The 22,071-nt window shown below is 41.6% G+C and overlaps 1 protein-coding gene across 2 annotated transcripts in view; it reads right to left on the reverse strand.

Annotated features, from left to right (window-relative positions):
- Window positions 1-22,071, reverse strand: part of SGCD (sarcoglycan delta) — a 904,357-nt gene that overhangs the window by 530,825 nt on the left and 351,461 nt on the right. For both annotated transcript variants that reach the window (XM_045791978.2, XM_045791977.2), the window contains exon 2: window positions 16,499-16,655. The gene's annotated coding sequence lies outside the window, so the exon portion shown is untranslated. The remainder of the gene's footprint in view (window positions 1-16,498; window positions 16,656-22,071) is intronic.

Below are 22,071 nucleotides of genomic sequence, written 5' to 3' on the forward strand. Positions count from 1 at the left end.
CTTCTCCCTCTGCCTCTTCCACCCTCCCCCCCCCCCCCCCGCCGCCCACGGCTTGTGCACTCTCTCTTCTCTTTCTCTCAAATAATAATATAATCTTAAAAAAAGAAGGTTTATAACATTTGGTTAACTTGCTGGTATGTTTGTTCTACAGGATGATTCTCAAGTTAGAAAAGAGTTTATTATGAGGATATAAATTGTCCATTGGAGAACCAGGGAATATACGAAAAAGCCATTATTCCTCTTTGAATTAAATGTCATACCCTCCAAACTACAGTAGAGTCAAATGGATTCTTCATTGTTTTTATGCTTCGTATTTGGATCATGATTTCCTCATGTAGCTTTTGCTACTCTGTTTATTGAGTCTGATTTCTCATTGTCTTTTCTTTAGAGAAGAGACACATTTTCTTCACCTCACATCACTTGGTTCTTTGGAAAAACTGTTTATTATTATCTGCTCCAATTTTCTTCTTGAAGATATCCTTCTTACAGTTCTTGATTTCTCTAATTTTGACCAAGCATACCTGCTATATAACTTACCTTCCACTTTTGGAAGGAGTTTTTTCCTTTAGTTTCACCATTTCTTGTTATCATTAAGAAATATTACATTTCATTGTCAATTCACAGGAATATATCCAGAAAAGGGATATGAGAAGTCTAGATATTTTGATGTTTTTAAATCCCTTTATCTTACTTATAGTTTGGCTCAGAACTGAATTCTAGACTCAAAATAGTTTTCCCTCAGAAATTGTTCAATGTCTTCCTGACTCTAGTGTTAATGACAGAAAGTTTGATACCAGTTTAAAAATATTTTCTTTTTGTATAAGGTTTTTTCTCTTTCCCATCCAGAAACTTTTAAGATTCTTTTAGAATTTTGAAAATTGAATCTTATACATCAGGAACTTGTGCCTAATTCCCATTTAGATCACTTGGCTCGTGACATGTAAATTCAACCTATTGTCTCCCTTGAATATATTTTAAAATTTCTTTGATAATCGAATACCCCCTCCTCCCAAATTTACCTGGTATCTCTAGAGACCATTTAATGGGATTTATCTACTATATTTATGCTCTTTTCTATGACCTACATCTATACTTTATTTCACAAACCCTTCATTAATTAAAAAAAATAATTTAGCAGAGATATTTCTTATTTTGTTTCTTAAATACTACTCTGTACACGTTTTATGAATGAATTACCTTTTACTATATTTAAGGATACTGATAAGAGGGTTTTAAATACACTCCTTTGTCCCTCATATTATCTATTTTTGCAATGGTTATACATTTTAGTATATTTTCCTTTCTTTCATGATTTCTCCTATACAAGTGGTTTTCTTCCTTGGCACGATTTTTTTTTTTTTTTTTTTGGTTTAATAGGAAAGTGAATGTTTCACTTATAGTTACGATGTAGAAAAACACGAATAAATGTCACTCCTGCTGTAATTATATGAACTAGCCACATAAACCCAGTGCATACCTTTCTTTAAAGATCTTCATCAAGGAGCTGTAGATTCAAAGGAATCTACAAGAATCAAACTCCAGAGAATGATTTCATACTTGAGGGTAGGTGCAGAGGTCAGAGGGAGGGTGAGCAGAACAACAAGCCTGCTAGAGAAGGACAGCCTTTTTTTGACCAGGAAAAACTAGCCAACTATGAATGAACGTGTAAGCTACCATGCTGGAAATGAAACTAGAAATACCCAAAATGCAAAAATTCATCCCACAGTACTAAATGTAAAAGCTAGAGCCATAGAACTTCTAGAAGAAAGCTTAGAAGACTCTTGTGATTTTAAGTCAGACAAAGATTTCATAGGTAGGACTCAAAAAGCATAGACCATAAAATGAAAATGCCAATAAATGGACACTTCATCAAAATTAAAAACTTGTGCCCTTCAGAAGACACCACAAAGAAAAGGAAAAGTAACAAACTGAAAGAACCTATCTGTAGGATATAAAACACATAGAATTTATATCCAGAACATTTAATCAACTCGTATAATTAAAAAGACAATGCGCTTAAAAATTGGGTGAAAGACTTGAACAAACTCTTTAGAAAAGAGATACAAATGACCAATAAATAGAACCTGATACGCTTAACATTATTAGTCAACACAGAAATGCAAGTTAAAACAAAAAGATATCATTTCATATTGACTAAAATAGTTAAAATTAACAAGGCTAACAAAATTGTTAGCAGACAGCACAACTGGATCTCACACATCTCTTGTGAGAATAGAAAGTAGGAATGAAATACACTGGAGAACAATTTGGTGGTTCCTTATAAAAATAAATATACACCTATTCCATGACTCAGCAATTCCACTCCTTGATATTTACCCTAAGAAATTAAAATTTATATCCACACCAAGATTTGTTCACAAATGTTCCTAAGAGCCTGATTCTTTAATATCCCCAGACTGGAATCAGCCCAGACGAACACCAAAAAGAAGAACAAAATATGATATATTCACTCAAGGATACTGGTGAGAAACAGTAGTGAACAATCTACTAATACACCAAGAACACGGCTATTTCCCCAAACCATCATGCTGAATGAAGGAAGAGACAAGAGAATATATCATGGATGGCCATTTATAGGAAATTAAAAATGGAGATCACGGTTTCCTCAAAAACATGAGGGAGAAAACATCAGGACTGAGGGAACTTTCCAGTGATGGAAATGTTCCACATCTTGACCGTGTCTGTAGTTACAAGAGTGTATATGTCTGTCAAAATTCAAACTATACACTTACAATCTGTTATCTCAGGAAAATTGATTTAAAAAAAAAGGGAATGGGAAGATGGAGTTAACTATTTTATTATAGATGAAATTTCCTCTGCTGTTTTAGATGCAGTCATCTTACGTAAGAATTAGAATATAGAACAACCTATATTTGAGGCAAAACTCACGTACAGTCAAAATGACCCTTGAATTGTCAGTAGAAAAGTGTCCAGTATTTCACAATAGACACATCACAAAGGTCTTCCTCTAGGGAAGAAATCATATTCAACACTGTATGAAATAATCACCTTATGTATTTTTCATCTATTATACTGAACATCTTCATATAGTCAAATTATATTCAAATATAGTGAGATGGTCACCTTACGAAAAGCATGAAAGAACAGAGACCTAATAAATTAACAAATACGTGCCCCATCTCACTGTCAGCGTAGAACACACTCTCATTGAGAAGAACGGATATTTAAACTGTTTTTCTCAGTATTCTTATCAATCATATATAATTGAATTGAGCTGAGTTAAATGCACATACAACAGTCTTTTACACTCAGGTATGACCACACGGTTCTACCCAGGAAAAAGATGGCTTCCTGGCTGGCCACTCTGTGGCTGTGACAGAGCGGCAACACTGGCTGAGTTTCCTCAAAGACAGACAGGCAGGAAACTAATCTCAGGCTAGCGATGCCCTTGAAAGGCTTAGGAGAAGAACCTTACAAGGACATCCATCCAACGGAACAGCTAAGCTCTCCATCTTCCCTTAGGAAGCTCACATGGCGTCTTCAGAAAAGACCCGTCCAGTTTGTTTGGCCTAAGGGTAGAATGATCTTACCAGCTCTATTAAGGAGAAGCAACGGAGAGGAGGTGAATAATCATTCACACCACAGGCAGATTTTTTAATTACTCCTTTCTTTTTCCTTCTTTTCTCCTTTATGCTCACACTTTGTTGTATTTCCCAATTTTAGAGCATCTACTGAGTGGTTTCCTCTGAGGTCTTTACTGACCTATGTTTTATGTAACAAAAAATGGCATTTCCTTTATATGTCTTCCGAAGATATTTTTAAGTTTTACCTACTGTTAATCCTTTCTCCTGCCCTTCCTACCAGTTGGGGTTTAACCAATATCTATATAGAGGGAAGTGGAAACATTGGCTTGAGTTCAACCCCACAGCTTCAAGTAAAAGCTCAGAGATTGATGCCATGAATATCAAATGCCAAAGGTTATTTCTGGTTGTTTTCTATGTTTATAATCTCTCCTGTAGGTCATATCCTTGCTTATATGGAAGCTTGGCCTCTCTTCCTATTTTATCTGTATACTGTATGTCCTAAAGGGAACGAGAGTAAAGCCACAAACTCATTAAAACTAGGGTGCAAATGCCTTCAATGTCACTACAAGAAGAGTTAACTTTTAACCCATGGATGGAGTTAAGTGGATCCAAACACACCCTGAAATTGTATATGGACCACGTATATTCACATGTGGTCATCATTTTGGGAGAAGAAACTCTATGGTTTCATTGTAGACACTGACAAAAGTTAATGTGATTGAAGAAAGATACCAGAAAATTAGTGGCCACAGTGAATGGATTATATTTCTGTTCCTGGAGAAGGGAGCTTTTATCAGCTTTATTATGGTTATAAATCAATTTCTCATCAGACTTTCCTATATTCTTTGTTAGACCAACAAGGACATCAAAACATTTGCAGATAAGATGTCACCTGTCAGAAAACACAGTCAAGAGGACTATGCCACTAAATGTAGCCTTCAGAAGTCTAAAGTATTTTGAAATTTCTATTAAAAGAGTAAGTTTTTTGTTTTTCAATCCTGAATAATCTCCAAGGACATTAACATTGATTTATATCAAATTCAAACCATAGACACAGCTCTTCAGACACTCCATATGTAGTAAAATGTTGCACAAGTAATTCCTGGCTTCTCAAGTCTAATGGATCAATTTGATAGCTTGCTAAACTTTTCCAAAATCCTAATACAAGACCCATAACCTCTCAAGGAAGGAGTTATGCTTGGGTACAGGGAAGGCAAGAGGTACCTAAGTGTATTCACTCTGTAAGAAACCAGGTCCTGAGCTTGGAAAGAATAACTGGAAGCTCTGGAAAGGAAATCTTCCAGTTCAGAAAGGCAAATAGGTTTTGCTTTCCATGCCACAATCAGTTATTTTGTGGAGTGATGTGTTGGGAAGATTCTAGGGCTCCTGAGCTAGGATTGATGAGCGACGTTTGCACAGGACACAGAAAGGAGGAACGTAGAACCTGCAAGGTGGGCCCCGACCCTGTAGTCAGGAGAAGACTTAATAAAAGCTGTAAAGCACAGTGATGTATAAGAGGGACAGATAATAAGAATAGATAGTGTAGCTAGAAAGAAAAAAGAAGACTTTTAAGGGTGTCTAAGTGGCTCAGTGGGGTAAGCAAGCATCCGACTCTCCATTTCAGCTCAGGTCATCATCTCAGGGTTGTGAGATCAAGCCCTGCTTGAGATTCTCTCTCCCTCTCCCTCTGCCCCTCTCCCCCACCACATGCACACTCTCTAAAAAATAATACAATAAAAAAGAAAACCTCTAAAGTAGGAGTATATAGATAGAAAAAGCAGAAACAGGAACCAAAACCAAAATTTAGAAATCTAAAAAGAACCAATAAACCACGAGAAACTGACCTATTTTTAAACTGAATCCACTCTACAACATATGTAAGCACCTTCTCTCAGTTCCAATGTCTGTTGAGTACCGACTATTTTCCCAGAAGAGCTGGGAACTAGGAGAGCGACTTCTAAACACAATTATAATGACCTCTCTTCATCCTAATAATTACAGTGGAGGTTTGAAAAACATGCCATGAAGTCAAAGGGAAGAAGTGACACGTAGCTCAGGGAAGTCCCAGAGGCTTTCTGTGAATTGGATCTTAAAATGTGAGTTTTTCAGAGTTTTGGTGTTTGTTTTGTTCTGTTTTGTTGGTGGGGGAGTAGAGGTGAGCAGTCTGGGCAAAAGGACCAGTGGGTACAAAGGAGTGGTGGTTTAAAAGGACATGGCCTATTTCTGGAAAAACGGAGACAGTCCCTTCAGTGGGTGCAAAGGCTGGGGGTACAGAGAGGGTGGGAGGACAGCAAACGGAGCTGCTGCAGAGAAAATGGAACAGGAAGACTTTGTATTGGACAGTGAGGTCTTTGGACAGCTCTTCAGCGTTGATTTTCAATGTGTTTTCATAATTATTCCCATTTGATCCTCACAATAAATATACGGACCAGCGTCCATCAACTCTGCAACTCACGCTAAATATGAAATAAATGCTGGTGTGAACATTTAAAAAACCGTCATGAGAAGAAATGGCAAAGAGGGGGGCGGCTTTCGTGGCAAAGGGGAAGAATGAGGAAGTTGAAGAGAAAGTCTGAAGAGATCATTTGCAGATGTGAATTTGTTGTTCATAGATTTTTTTTTTTTGCAAGTTCATCCATTTTTAACCTAGGCTATATTTGCACAGTTATAAAAACAACATGTCCAGTTGCAGGAAAAGTTAAAATGGCCATTTAGTTATGGTCGCTGTGGGTGGGAGTGGTGGGGCTGTGTTTGTGTTTTAACCTGGCAAATAAGACCTCAATCCGGACAAGATTTTGAACACCTCAACAACTCAGATTTCGTTAGTTTCAAAGGCCTTGGGTAAAATTCAGCCCGAGTAAACAAACAGACTTCAAAACATGGTGCTCAAGGGGAGAAACACACATCTTTTCTTCAGAAACTGTCAAAAGGAGAGGACTCCTAAAATGGGAGCTCTTTGAATTAGAAACAAAACATACAGGCACAAAGGGGCTACCACATTGGGAAGCAGAATCAAAGAATATGGAAGCAGGTTTCCTGTAGTCGGTATGCTTCAGGGCACAATAACACATTCTGTGAATGGAGTTGGGCCCATTACCTGCATTTTAAGGGCCTGACCCAAAGAGCAGAGAGTTTCTTATTCTACCAGGGTGGTTTTCAGAAAGTCACTTAATATCTCTGTGCCTCCATTTCCCCATCTATAGAATGGGATAGCCTCTTACGAGCCACTACTTCAGGTAGAAAGAAAAAAAGAAATGAGACCATATCCCAAATAAGACTTTCTGAATGGTGTTCTAACATCTCCTGGTAGACGATGAGTGCAAAAATTCAACAAGCACAGTTCCCGTTCCCCATGACGACACAGAAAGATGCTGAACTTGCCTCCCGCCATGAGCACAGTCTGCAGCCACATCAGGCACATGAGAAGAAAACTACATCAAGGCCAGTAGGAGAGGCTGGGGCCCTGTCTCACCGTAAACCCCATACCTGGCAGTGTGACCCACAACTATGAGGGAACTCAAAACCCAGGAGCTTTGCCCTGAGGAGCAAAGGATTCAAACCATGTCATGAACACCAGCTTTTAAGACATGTACTTGAGAGGGGCGCCTGGGTGCTCAGTCGGTGAAGGCATCTGCCTTTGGCTCAGGTCATGATCCTGCGGTCCTGGGATCGAGCCCCGTGTCAGGTTCTTGCCCAGGAGGGAGGCTGCTTCTTCCTCTCCCTCTGCTTGAGCTCACGCACTCTCCCCCCGACAAATACATAAAAATCTTAAACAAAACAAAAACCATACACTTGAGAAACAAGCCCTTGAAAACACCTCATTTTGAAATCCACAAGACTCCTATCCAAAGACTCTTAAGACATCAGCATCTGAGAAACCTCTCTTAAAGGGCCCATGGGCTCAGAAGCATCTGCCCCAGGGCCCAACCCAGAGCTAGCTGATGGCACCCATACTTCAAGTGAAGGAAGCTCACCTGCTTATGCTCCAACCATGGCTTGAGGGGCAGGCATTTAATTTAACACACACATCTGGGAGACTGCTGGAACACTCTGTGGATTGAGAGTGGCAGGTGCCCATCTTCACGCTCTCCGCCTGCTGTGCTCTGGCACCTGGCGGGTGTCTTCACATGCACCTGTACTCCAATTTTGGCAGCTGCTGCTTGGGGACTCGATCCCCTAGCACTGGAAGCTGGGGGAGCTTGTGTTCCTGGTCACATGAGACTATCACTGATGTTACCCAGAAAGGAGGTCATACCGGTCTGGTACCTCAATTTTTGTGACTGCTGCCAGCGAACCCCTCTACGTGGCCTGGCTTGTGGCCAGTGGGGCTTAGGCTTGTAGGTCCCACAGGACTGTAACCAACAGTGAAAGAACTCATGAACAGCTATCAGCCCAAGAGGATAGCAAGAGGCAACAGACCCAGCTGCCTGGTTTTTCTAAAGCCTGAGGGGGCAGGCTTTTTTTTTTTTATATAATATTTTTTATTATATTATGTTAGTCACCATACAGTACATCCCCGGTTTTCGATGTAAGGCTCGATGATTCATTAGTTGCGTATAACACCCAGTGCACCATGCAATACGTGCCCTCCTTACTAGCCATCACCAGCCTATCCCATTCCCCATCCCCCTCCCCTCTGAAACCCTCAGTCTGTTTCTCAGAGTCCATAGTCTCTCATGCTTCATTCCCCCTTCTGATTACCCCCCCTTTCTTTATCCCTTTCTTCTCCTACCGATCTTCCTAGTTCTTATGTTCCATAGATGAGACAAACCATATGATAATCGTCTTTCTCTGCTTGACTTATTTCACTTAGCATTATCTCCTCCAGTGCCGTCCATGTTGCAGCAATTGTTGAGAAATCGTTCTTTTTGATAGCTGAGTAATATTCCATTGTATATATGGACCACATCTCCTTAATCCAGTCATCTGTTGAAGGGCATCTCGGCTCCTTCCATGATTTAGCTATTGTGGACAATGCTGCTATGAACATTGGGGTGCATATGGCCCTTCTCTTCACTACAAACTACTAGAAGTTATAGAGCAATTCAGTAATGTGGCGGGATACAAAATCAATGCTCAGAAATCAGTTGCATTTCTATACACAAACAATGAGACTGAAGAAAGAGAAATTAGGGAATCTGTCCCATTTACAATAGCACCAAAAATCATACGATATGGAATTAACTTAACCAGGCTTCTAATTAAACACATGTCAAGGGGCCGACTGGAACCCTTCCATAGACTTCAGAGGGTGAGCACAATCCTCATGCTCACCCTCTTGTGTTCCAGAACACATCTATGGAAGGGGAGATTTACATGCATTTGGGGCCTGATTTTTGTAGCTAGCACCCAGGAGACTCCTTTTGATTACCTGGGTTTAGTGGCCAGAGGAGTTTGCCTTCCTAGGTCTCATGGGACTGTGGCAATTGGCAAGATGGCTCTTGGCTGGCTACCACTCCCAGGGCACTGCACAGACAGTGGACTAAGGCATGACCCTCAGTCTTTCTATGAAAGGGGCCACTTTGCTTGTTCAGGAGCTTCAGACTGAGAGGCCTCTAGTTTGGCAGAACTGAGTGGCATACAGAGCTGGTCCCAAGGAACATAGGCTGTGATGTCATCTTGATGCTCTCCCGTCTTGCTCTGGCTTTCCAGGAGCTCCCAGGAAGGAGCTTATGCACTAGTCTAGAGCCCCAGTTTTTGTGATTGCTGCCCAATGGACCCCTTGACATAGGTTTTGGTGATGATTTTTTCAAACCTGACACCAAGAACAAATGCAACAAAAGCCAAAGAAAACAAGTGGGACTGCATCAAATTAAAAAGCCTCTGCACAGCAAAGGAAACCATCAACAAAATATCAAGGTGACAGACTGAATGGGAGAAAAGTCATTGCAGATCATATAACTGATACGGGGCTAATATTCAAAGTATATTTTTCAAAAACTCCAACTCAGTAACAACAGCAACAAAATCTGATTTAAAAAAAAAAAATGGGCAGAAGACCTAAATACCCATTCTACCAAAGACGACCTATGGATGGCCAACTAGGACATGAAAGCATCCTCAACATCACTAATCATCAGGGAAATGAAACTCAAAGCCATAATGAGTCACCCCATACCTGTCAGAATATCTAGTACCAAAAAGACAAGAAACAACAGGTGTTGGTGAGGATATGAACCCTCATGCACTGTTGGTGGGAATGTAAATCAGTACAAATTCTATGGAAAACAGTATGGAGGTTGCTCAAAATATTAAAAATAAAACTATCACATGATCCAGCAATTCTACTTCTGAGTTTATCTCAAGAAAACAAAAATGCTAACTTGAACCGATACATGCACCCCCATGTTCTCTGCAGCATTATTTACAATAGCCAAGATCGGGAAGCAGCCTGAATGGCTTCAATGGATGAACAGATAAAAAAGCTGTGGTATATACACAACGGAGCATCACTCAGCCATATAAAATAATGACCTCTTGTCATTTGCAGCAACAGGGCTGAGACTGAGGGCATTATAGCAAGTGACAATAAGTGAGACAGAGAAAGATAAACACTGTGATCTCACTTAAAAAATAAAAAACAAAAAACCAAGCTCATGGAGAACAGATTGGTGATGGCAAGAGGGCGGCAGTGGGAGGTGGGAAAAATGGGTTAACTGTTTTTAATTAAACTGAATAAAAAATGTTTAACAACCTACACAAAAATAAAATTCAACAAGAAGTTTTGGGTAGAATTTTCATAATTTCTTTAGCTCCACGTGTCCGTGCCTTCATGTTCCATGTGTGAATGGATGCTTACAGACAGGTGTCCAGGATGCCCAGAGTATGTGGCTGTATTACATGATTTACTGATTTATCTGGAATTAAATGAAATTTGAGCATTGGCTGAAATCTAGGATAATCTCAGACTTCTGGGATCTCCACTCCCATTTTCCGTATGAGGTCATTGAGAACCGAAGGAGTGGGTAGGAGAGTCAGGCAGACGTCAAGGAGCGAACCTGGGTCATGATTGTAGTTGGCTTATATGGCTTGAATAAAAAAACAAAGCCAGCTGCAGAAAGCAACACTGTGGATTCCCCAGCAAGAGTCTCTGCCTTTCACAAGGAAGCAGTCTTGCTGATGCTGTCATGACTCACACTAAGATGTTTACTATCAGAGATGAAGTGTTGACGCATGATGAATTTCAGGGGTAATCCAGTGGGGGCTGAAGAGAACCATGAAAAGGGCCATCATAAGACTTAGTAAGTAAGCCACAGTTCTGCCAATGTGCGGGGAGGCACAGAAAACGTAAGAACCACCACTTCACTTCCAAAGGAAACAGTTAAGTGCAAAGGTGATCCACAGTAGTACTAACGCTTGCACAAAACCAGCTGAGAATTTACTGATGAGAAATATCCCAAAGGGGAAATACGTGTTTTTATGCACTCACACACACCCACACACAAACATCTACACCACACACACACACACACCTCACACACCCTGACACCATCTGAAGGGTTCTCCAAAGCCACCTACCTTCCCCCACTTAGTGGTGACAAACAATGACAAAAAACTATCCTCTAAAGCAGTTTTAAATTTCCCCTTCATAACATCTTTTGGAGGTGTGTAGAGATTTTCTAGTTACATAGCAGGTTGGTAATAAACGGATTAATTTGTACTTGATAGGAAAAGCACTGCTAGCTTACACATATCTGTAATTGCTCTGGATTTTAAGTTTCACCATGGAGATGGAGACTTTAAAACGCACAGCTAAAATAAAGACTGATGCCCAAGTGTCATAAAAAATAATATGACAGTATCACAAATCAGGGAAGTACACAAGGAATCAGCTCCTCGGAGTTCCCAAGATAATTAACCTTGCTGATATCCGTTCACCACGTTAAGTACTTTCCGACTCCCTTTCAATCACCCTGGACAGATAAACTGTAACATGCACAGTTAACAGTTCTCCCTCATACCATTTCCTGAATATTAAACTTTTTTTTTTTTTTTTTGGCAACAGGGTCAACTTTTTCCACCAAAAATTTTCATTAAATTTTTATAATGAAACTGACACAGTTGTTAAAAAACTATAGCATTTTGCTTTCAGCTTTAGTTAAGTAAACACACACACACACACACACACACACATGGTGACTTGGAAAGGCCACATAAAATGGACTAGGATGTGAATTCTCTGGCTCCCGAGTGGCATTGCTCATGGGAGCTCTAAAGCAAAACCAGCAGCTTCACATTTATCCAGGGATTAAAAGGAACCAGCACATACCAGCACTTCACAAGCATAATTTAATTTAATCGTCACTATAATTCTATCGAGTGTGTGCGAGAATCATTCCCGTCCTACCAACAGAGAAACGGAGGCTGGGAGTTCAGTTGATCTGGAATAAAAATGGAGCCAAGGACACTTATGCCGAAGGTATAACATGATGGTTAAGACATGTTTCGGAGACAAAAGGACCTACTCTTCAATTCAGTTCTGTGACTGAGTGATAGGTCACACCAGCCCTAGAATGGTTTCAAGGATTAAATGAGTTGATACATATTTAAAAAAAGCACTTTTGACAAAGACCTCAATAAATGGGGGGGTTTTAAAAAATATTTTATGAATTTTTTTTTAAGATTTTTTATTTATTTATTTGACAGAGACAGCCAGCGAGAGAGGGAACACAAGCAGGGGAGTGGGAGAGGAAGAAGCAGGCTTATAGCAGAGGAGCCTGATGTGGGGCTCGATCCCATAACGCCGGGATCACGCCCTGAGCCGAAGGCAGATGCTTAAGGACTGCGCCACCCAGGCGCCCCATATGAATTTTAATATACATTATTTACATATGGTAAGATGCTTAGTGAAATTTGCCATTTAATCAGTTTTGACAAATGTTCGTCAAGATACAGAACATCTCTGTCACTCCAGAAACTTCCCTCATGTACCTTCCCCAGGTAATCAGGTCACACCAGACCAAGCACTGAACTATTCCTACCATCACAGATGAGTTCTGACTACTCTACAGTTTCATAGAAATTATAAAGTATTTTTTGTTATTTAATTAATTTCAATTATACTGTTTTTGAGATTCATTCCTGTTATGTTTATCTGTAGAACGTTCCTCTTTATTGCAAAAGAGTGTTTCATTTTACAAATATACCCGAGTTCCTCCATTTTCCTGTTGGTGGACATCTGAGGAATTTTCAGCCCGGGACTATTTAAAAAAAAAAAGAAAAAAAAAAAAAAGCTCCTATCAACACATGCGGACAAAGGTTTTCAAGCCTCCTGGACAAATACCTACAACTAGAATTGCTGGCTCTTAGGTGAGGCAGTTGTGCCACTTCCTGAGAAACTGCCAGATCATTCTTCAAAGTGCTTGGAGCATTCTCCATTTCTACCAGGTCTCTGTGAGAGTTCCAGCTGCTGGTCTCCCCGTAGGTGGTGGTGTTGGCACTCCTTCTATGTTAGCCATTCCGATAGGTGTGTGGTGGTATCGTATTGTGTTTTCAGCATGCATTTCCCGGAAGGCAAGTTAGGTTAAACACCATTGCTTCTGTTCACTGGCCATTCTGTGTCTTGTTGGGAGAAGCGGCTCTTCAAGTACATGTTGGATATATGTGATCTAACCCGTCTCCCCGAGTCTGTGGGGCATCTCTATCTTCTTAGTGGTGTTTTTTCAGTGAATAGAGGTTTTTAATTTTCATGGAGATCAGTGTATTTTTCCCCCTCTTATGGCTTGTGCTTTTGTGTCCTTTATAAAAAAGCCTTTGCCTTCTGAAGTTACAAAGGTATTCTTAGTTTTCTTCTACTATCTTTGTTGTTTTAGCTTTTATTTTCATTGTACAATTGGACTCAAATTGATTTGTATGTATGGGATGAGGTAGTGGTTTAGATTTTTTATTTCTCAAATAAATATCCAGTTGTTCTAGCACTACTTACTGAAATAGTGTTTTTATGCCATTGAACTGATGTGGTGTTCTTGCTGAAAGCCAGTTGACTTTACATGTGTGTGTCTAATGCAGAATTCTATTCTGTTCCATCGATTCATTTATTTATAATGGCAGCTATTCTAACATTACTTTTTATTATTATTTTTCCACTTTTCGTTATTTCAGATGCCATGATTCAAACCTCAGTAATTTTGCTTTTGCCATTCGAAAAAGTTTTTATTTTCCCTTTCAATGCCATATATATGTATTTGTAAATGCGTGTGTGTGTGTATGTGTGTGTGTGTGTGTTTATATACACACATACACCTGCATTTTGGTGTATTCATTTTCTTAAAGTGTCATCATTTTTAGACCTAAGATTTTCTAAAAGCTCTCTTTTTCAGACACCAGGGGCCAGGGTTAGCAGTGGTTTTCAAATTTCAGCATGGCATAGGAATTACCTAGAAAGCTGGTTTAAACACAGATTCCCGGACTTCCCTTCAAGAGTTCTGCTCCCGTAAGTCTGGGGAAAGGCCTGAGAATTCGCATGTGTCATGAGCTCAGGTGATGCTGATGCTGTGGGTTTCTGGACTACACTTTGAACAGCATTGGCTTAAAAAAAAATTAAATGGCTTCTCTAACGTTCATACAGAAGCTTGATTTGCCTTTTCTAAAGTCTGCGAACACAGCCACTAATTTATACTGTCTTCACTTGAAAAGACATCTGAAAAATCTGCTGAACGCACCAGCGCATGGAAGCCAGGAAACATTAGGGTAGATTGATGTCCCAACATTGCCTCATTTCCTCCTTCCTTCCTGGAAGTGGAGCTTTGGTCTGTGAGCGGGGGCGTGCACGTACCTGTGTACAGGACGGCGCGATCCAGCCCAATCTAGTGATAAACATGTACTGCAAAGGGGACATTCTTCTCCCTGTGGCCTCTGCCAACCATCAGAGAAAGCTCTCTCCGCCCCTTAAGGGTTGACTGGCCTCTAAACCAGAACCTTTTTATGGCCAAGTCCTTTAAAACTTTCTCTGATGAATTTGTTTTAAGTAGTCAGCATCTAGGTGAATACTCCTGATGGAACACAGAGACCCTAAATTAAAGATCGACACACTCAAAGCCAAGCACTCCATCATCAAAATCTCAGTCCCGACCCCTAAGTTTCTTTCGATTTTTAGGACGAGCACAGAACAGCTTTTCAGCTTTCCTTCCCAACAGATCAAGACGCTGTGAGGGCCACGCCACTACAGGGTGTCTCTTACGCAGCAATGTTGAGATTGGTGCCAGGACTCAAAAAAGGGGCACTATTTCTTTTCCTGATTGTTAAATTACCTATTTAGCCTCTGAAACCACGTTAAAGGGAAATGAATTCATAAATAATTGTTTAGACTTACACTGCTTTAAAGGTGCCCTTTGTAAAGGTGATAAATTATTTCTTCTCTTTGAAAAAAAAAATTAAAATCCCCCAAATAAAGGGAAGAGGGGAGCTTCAAATGCCACCCTCCCATTGTCACCGGTCCCTTAGCACTCTTCTCAGAAGTACCGTGTGCAGTGTGAACATCGGAGCCCAATCATTTCGGCATGGGCCTTGGAGGATTTTACAAGAAGTAGAGAGAAAGGAGATGTGCTTCCTCCTGAAAGGAAGGTCTTTTCATAATCAACGAAAAGTATATACCACATTTCTTTCAACAGCGAGAAAGTCAGAGATAAGATGAAAACGGGCCCAAGGCTATAATGTCTTTCCTTTTCATCAGCGCTGGACGTCTGCCTTGCAGAGCTGATGACACGGCGGGGGGGGGGGGGGGGGGCTGGCTTCTGTGCCCGAGAAGGGAGCCAACCGATACCTTAGCTACAACTGTTCTCCCAATTTCCAGAGCCTTGGGGTTACGGGGGTTTTGTTTTTTCTTTGAAGGAAATTAAAATGACAGCAAATGAGTCATCAACGGAACTGTCGGAGACATTCTATAATTTCTCTTAGATCGGTCATGTGGTCCTAGGCTGCTAAACTACATTTCCCCAGGGCTTATAACCAGTGCTGTACTCAGTACTCCTGTTCCGTGCAGGAGGTGCGCCTAGAGATGTCAACACTACGATTTCTGAGAGGGAGTCTGCCCCTGACTCTTTCTTGCTACCGAGTCTCAGAAAACCTTTTCACTTAGAGCTCCTTTGGTTTCCCAGACCAGAAATCCCTCTTCCAGATGCTTGTCATCAGCGGCACATGTGACGTTCTCCCCCAAGCTGACACCACGATGCCTGAGACACAACAAACACGCCATTCTGTAGGATTCTCTCTCTCCCCCTTCTATCCGTCCCTCTCTCCCCACCCAGAGAGGATGAGAGAGATTGCACACCACTCAGTGAATCACATATGTATGTACACATATATAACACACATGTATGACAGACACGCGTGCATGTGGACATACAGGCACAGTGGAGTCTCACTGCAACCAGAAAGGAACAAATGGAACCTCCTTACTCAAACTTAGTCGGCCCCAACATGGGTATATATCCAAGAGAAATATCAAGACAGGTCCTCCTAAAGATCTTAAGAAATAATACAAAGCTTTGCCACGAGTGTCCTGTGGGCAGTGAAAGTGGGAATTAACCACGTGTTCCAGAGCAGCACTCGACTCATCTCGGTACCTGAAGTCTCATCACATGGGCAGCCACCTCGAGTTCACTCTTCTTTCTCTCAGAGACCCCTGCCCAAACCTCGCCCCAGGCCTCATCTTACTCTCCCCGGGTCACTTCATTGAGACAATGCAGACAGACTGCAGTTTCTCTCACTGTACCCTTACTCAGCCCATCACATCCCAAAAGTGGGTGGCAGAAGATATTAAGATCATTGCTCAAAAGGAAGAAGGGAGAAAGGAAAGAGAAACAGGGCATGAAGAGGAGAAAAGGCTGTGAAAATGATTACGTATCTTTAAATGTATTTGCCTTCAGAAAACAAAGATTATATAATATATAAATATAAATTATGTATCATCTCTCACAATCAAATGTCCATACCTTAGCAGTCCTAATCTTCTTGAATCTTGAACACGAATTTCAGGGCAACATTGGAGTTGAGATGATCTCCTCAGGCCACCACCAAGGGGATAGTTTTCTTAACCTCCACACAGGTTCCGATACTGATTTCTGAGGACGGAGGTTTCTTCTTCCACGTCTACGAAAATCACAAGAGGGAGAAGATGTTCATAAACAAAAACTAAACTGAAACACCAACAGGGATTTGAAATTCCAGACCATTTGGCTAGAAGAGGCTAAACAGAAGACACACGACACTCTGATTGGCCTAAATACAAATAATAGCTGGATGGATTCAATCTTGATTAGACTCAAGCAATCACACAAAAGCAGAAAAAGTCACACTATATCCCGGCTGGCAAATTTTTTAGGACATGACTTGCCAAATTTGCTCATTTAACTTTTAGGGAAACCGAAGATTGGAGAGGAAAAAACATTTTCCTATGATAATTCATTATCTGCGGCCTATTTCCACCAGTGAATCCAACAAACCTTTAATAAACACAAAGGACATGCTTAACGCTGTCATCTACATTAAAATGAGACCAGGGGACCCTGCATAACTTCTTCACCTTGAGATCATTCCTTCACTTGGCTTTTAAGATAGCAAACTTGCCAGTCATTCCTGGACGATCTCGGCTACCTCTGTGAGATCCTCTCTACCTCACAACGTTCAAGGGGAGAGCATCCTGGAACTCGGTCCTGAGCCTTTTCTCTCCGTGCACTCACTCATCAGGGGGCATCTCCCAGCTCCATGGCTTGAGGAACTATTTATACACTGACAACTCTGAGATCGTCTCCAAGCCCAGATACTTCACTGAACTCCAGACTCCCCTATGAACTGACTATACAACAAGTCTGCTTGGAATTCTAATAGCCATGTCAGGACATGCCCGGAGTGAAGTCCTGATTCTATCACCACCACAACACCCTCTGAAAAAAGCAGGTAAGGCTCACCCTCTTTCTAATTTATTCCTTCTCAATGGCAATTTTATTCACCCTGCTGGTCAGGCACAAACCCTGCGAGTCAACCTTGACTCGTTTCTCAAATATATACACCTCATGTTCTCTTCAAGATCCAGTGGTTTTCTCACCAGAAAGAATGCTAAAGCTGCCCACTCTCACCTGCTCCTTCACTAACACTCTGGTTCAAGGCATCACTATAGATCTCTAGGGCTGCGCAGCGGGCATGCTCAAACCATGGCGGTCACCCTCCACTCGTCCCCCAAGTAAGACCGTGACACTCTCCTCCTCAAAACCTCCCACCTTACTCAGAATCAAAGTCCAAGTCATTACGAGGGCCCAAAAGACTCCACATGACACAGCTGTGTTACCACTGTCTTCACCTCCTACTCTCTCTCTCATTGATTCTTCCCCAGCCACGCTGGCCTCCCAGCTCTTCCTCTAGCTCTACCTGAGGGTCGGGACTTACCATTCCCTTTACCTGGAAGGTTGTCTTCCCCCTCACCACTTGAAATCTTGCTTCCACTGTGACCTTTGCACAATTACTTGAAGTAGTAAACCCTGACCACATCATCTCCTCATTCCCCCTTCTCTGTTTACCACCTGGTGAAGACTTGCTCGTCTACTACGTGGTTTCCTTGCTCGTCTGCCTTTCCCCAGTAAAACAGAAGCTCCGTGCACACAAGGCATTTTCTCTCTGGCATCCTGCCGTGGCGCCTCCAGCACTTCACTCCCAGCCTAGCACCAACATGGAGCTCGATATATATTTCTGAACCAATGAACAAACAGGAAGTTTATGTAAACCTTCTCAAAGCCACTCAGATCGAAAGTGGCTGAGCCAGGTTTAAATCAAAGGCATCTTTCTCCAGCATTCCTGCTACTGTAACGACAACTACATGAAGACCTATTAGTCTTGGCATTAGGAATAGGTTCGGTACAGCTGGCATGTGACACAGAAGATGTAGATTATATCTGAAAAGCCCAAAAGGATTTCTAGAAACTCCTAAAAAGGATATATTGCATAGAGTGGGATGGCTCTTACATCCTCATGTTGCAAGCTCACTATTAACTCTCACCTTGTCCTCAGTTTTCACTGTCTTTTCCTCTGTGCCTTTATTTCTTGTCCCTCCCTCAAATCTCAGTCCCTTCCTTCCCTGAGTGAACAGGAGGAAAAGGGATCTGACGTTAGATAAAGGCGAGAGAAGAGATCTGTTTAGGGAAGAGGTGCAGGGCAGGATTCACAGGATCATGGATCGGAACCTAACTGGGCCATGAACACACTGAGTGCCTGTAGAGAGATCCTTTCACTTTCCCGAGAGCCCACTGCTCACCGGGCTAAAATACATGCTCCCCACCCCCAAGAGTTCCCAGCTCAAAAAAAAAAAAAAAAAAAACCACACCAAAAACCAAAAAGATTATTCAGTATGAGGGAAACTTTCACTAATTAAAAGGAAGTAAGACAGATTAGGAAGCAGGGTACAATGTTTAAGAACTAGGCTTCAGGACAGTCCTAGTATTATTCATATCCCGGTTCCACCACTATGAAACTGACCAAGACACTCCACCTGTCACGGTTTTCTGTCAAAGTGAGAGGTCAGTAACACCCACCTCTTTTGGGGGATTATGAAAATCAAACAAGGTAACAGGTCAATCGCCTGTTACTGTGCAGGACCTAAGTGCTCAATAGATATTTGTTGCTCTTAATTTTCATTCTTTATTGCTGCAGGCTGACATTCTGCATGAAATTTCATGATTGTATCTACCTGCCTGCAGAGTCTGAATCTTTTCCACCTTTCTGCATATGTAATTGCTTTCGTGGCCCTTGAGGACATTCTCTGGAAAGTCGTTACCTCAACTGCCCCCACAATCTAAGGGCAGATGGCAGAACTTTGTAACATGAGAAACTCAAGTTCTTTGGTTCATTTCTTGTCTTCTTGCTGATGACCAGCAATTTGAGATGATCTTGGCCCTAGTACCGCAGCAGGCTGATAATCATAAAGCCACAGTCTACAATTATTCCTGCATTCCAAAGCCAAGAAACACAACTTTGAAAGCAAACAATGCTATCATTCAGCACAATGATATATGGAGTTATTAAAGAAATTTTGCTGACTGCTTTGAGAATTCAAGTCTCCAGTCTATCCAAACACATCTTTCTTTCTTTTCTCCTAACTGGTATTAAGAAACTGTCTATGTTCAGGTAGTAACAACATAAAAATATGTCACCCACCTTTCAGGTTTAGCTATACCACAACCTAATAAAAAGTTAAGATGCTTCGGGGAAAAGCTACTTCTACTCCATGCCAAGTCACTGAAGGACTTGCTCAGAAATGCATTTACTAACCAATGTTTTTTTGAGTACACAATATTTACTATGCACTTTGTTAAGGGTAGAGACTATTAATGACTTTATTCCTACCCTCATGAAGCTTTATTCTAGCAGTTTCTCTTTGTCTTTCGAAATTTCCTAACTTCCACCCATACACGGGAAGACACGACAAACTCCTATAAAGCTGTTGATTCACTCCAGTAGTGCAGAGTGTGCTGTTACAAATAGCCTAATTTCTGCTTGATACAGAGGACGAACTCCTAACTCTTGGTTTTCTTAAGAGACAAGCCAATTTCCTGCTTGTTCCCCAGCCCCCATCCAGCACACAGCTCTTCTTAATTGATCCTGGTGTATTCCCTCCTTCAGCAAAGAAATGAAAAGTAGTCACCAAATCCACCTGTACATATTCATTAACGAGCTGCTACATGGATGGAATGGTCTAGAAGGCATTGAGCTCAGATGGCCCAGCTGCTAAAATCAGCTTTTCCAACCCTTTGGAAACATGATGGGATTAATGCTGTTCTATGGCCAAATAAACCAAGAAAGGATATACGAGGAATACTGTCAAAGGGAATAATGTCAAGAAAGAACAACATGTGTCTTTAATCACCAGCGTCTGCATGGTTCGAGTGCTAATCATAGAGGTGGGTGTAATCTTTGCCTGTTGGGCAGCCTTGAATGCTTCAGGGAATATGTCATTTTTCAAAAGGTATCAATTAGTGGCTGTTCTGACGGCACAGTGTGAACCACACCTCTCTGATGATTGGGCTGTGTTAACAATGATTCCCGTGGGCGTAGAACACACATGGGCACTGACCCACAAAGGCACCCAGACACACTCCGCGGAGAAGGCAGGACGAGGGAGAGTAGGAGAGGGACATAAAGATACTAGGAGCTCTAACATGGCTCTTGACTGAAGCTTTCTGGGTGGAAGCATGCCAGGGGGAAGGGATGAACTGTGAATTTCAATCTACCGAACTAGGCCGGGTTTTACCAAGAAGTGGAGAAGCACTGGGATGATAGAGAAACCACGCAGGTGTCCAAGGCTGTGCCTCTCAGCCCTGCACACAGCACTCGTGTTGCCAGCAACGCTTCACGATGTGTCCATTACCTCCATTTGCATATTAGGAAGTCATTAAGTAATCTGTGTGAAGTCACACAACTAGAAAGTGACAGTCGGGATTTAAGCTGAGAACCAACCCTGGAGCTTACTGGCATTCCCCAAACATGCTGGAAATCACAAAGAATTCTTTCCCGGATTTTATTTCTGATTAAACTGAGTTCTGACACTTGGAAATGCCCCAGTTTTAACTTCCGAGGAAGAATTCGGCCAGTCCCTGAAAGAATGCAACTGTGAAAATTGGCCCAGCTCCGTCGCTGCCGAGGAGCGTGGAAGCATCCAGACGGAGCAGAGGGCAGGTTTCTTGCAAAGCCGTCGAGGAGGTCACACCACAGCTTCCTAGAGTTGCTTCCTGAGCAACAGATTCAGTGAACCGAGTCACCGCTAGTAGTAGGACTCCGTTTACAAAATATTAATTACATTTCCTACCAGCTGACCCTACTGAAACAATGTTGGGTCCATGAAACTACTTTGGAGATGTAGATGCTCATTTGTAAGCGCAGTCACTACCTAGGGGCTATCTGTGGGTGTCTGCTGTTTATTCCTAATCCGGACACCAAACAATCCAACTACTAGGGATAACAAAAGAAAATTTGCGTCACTGGGTTTTAAGGAATATAGAAAGCACCCAATGACTTAGATACCTGATCTCTTGCCCATTCATTAGCACCGTATTTGCTTACCTGGTTAGCCTTTCAAATTGAATGGAAAAGTCAAGGGGACTCTGGAAGGAATGTCACTGAACATTATAATGAAACTTCAAAGAATTTGCTAGCATCCGGGCTAATTGTGGATCTCTATTTTGCTTTAGCTAGTTAACAAATGATTTATCAAAGACTTCATCAAATGGGTCAGACACAGACAGTCTGTAGGTAGAACAGTGGCCCACAAGATGGGCTTTTAAAATTTAGCATTCAAGGAGAGATGCCCACCCGCACCTCTTTCCTTATGCACCTGCCCACTATTCCTCCCAAGCTCATGTTTGCTATTTTCGATATCTACAAATACAGGTCCACGTTTGCTTTAGGAAATTTATCACCATCACCAGACAAGCAGTCCTTGTTCTCAGCCTAATAGCAAGTGTGTACACACACACACACACACACACACACACACACGCGCGCGCGCGATTCCCTAAATACC

The sequence above is a fragment of the Ursus americanus genome, chromosome 15, assembly GCF_024610735.1.
Source record: "Ursus americanus isolate L20-20 chromosome 15, mUrsAme1.1.p, whole genome shotgun sequence".
Lineage (NCBI taxonomy): Eukaryota > Metazoa > Chordata > Mammalia > Carnivora > Ursidae > Ursus > Ursus americanus.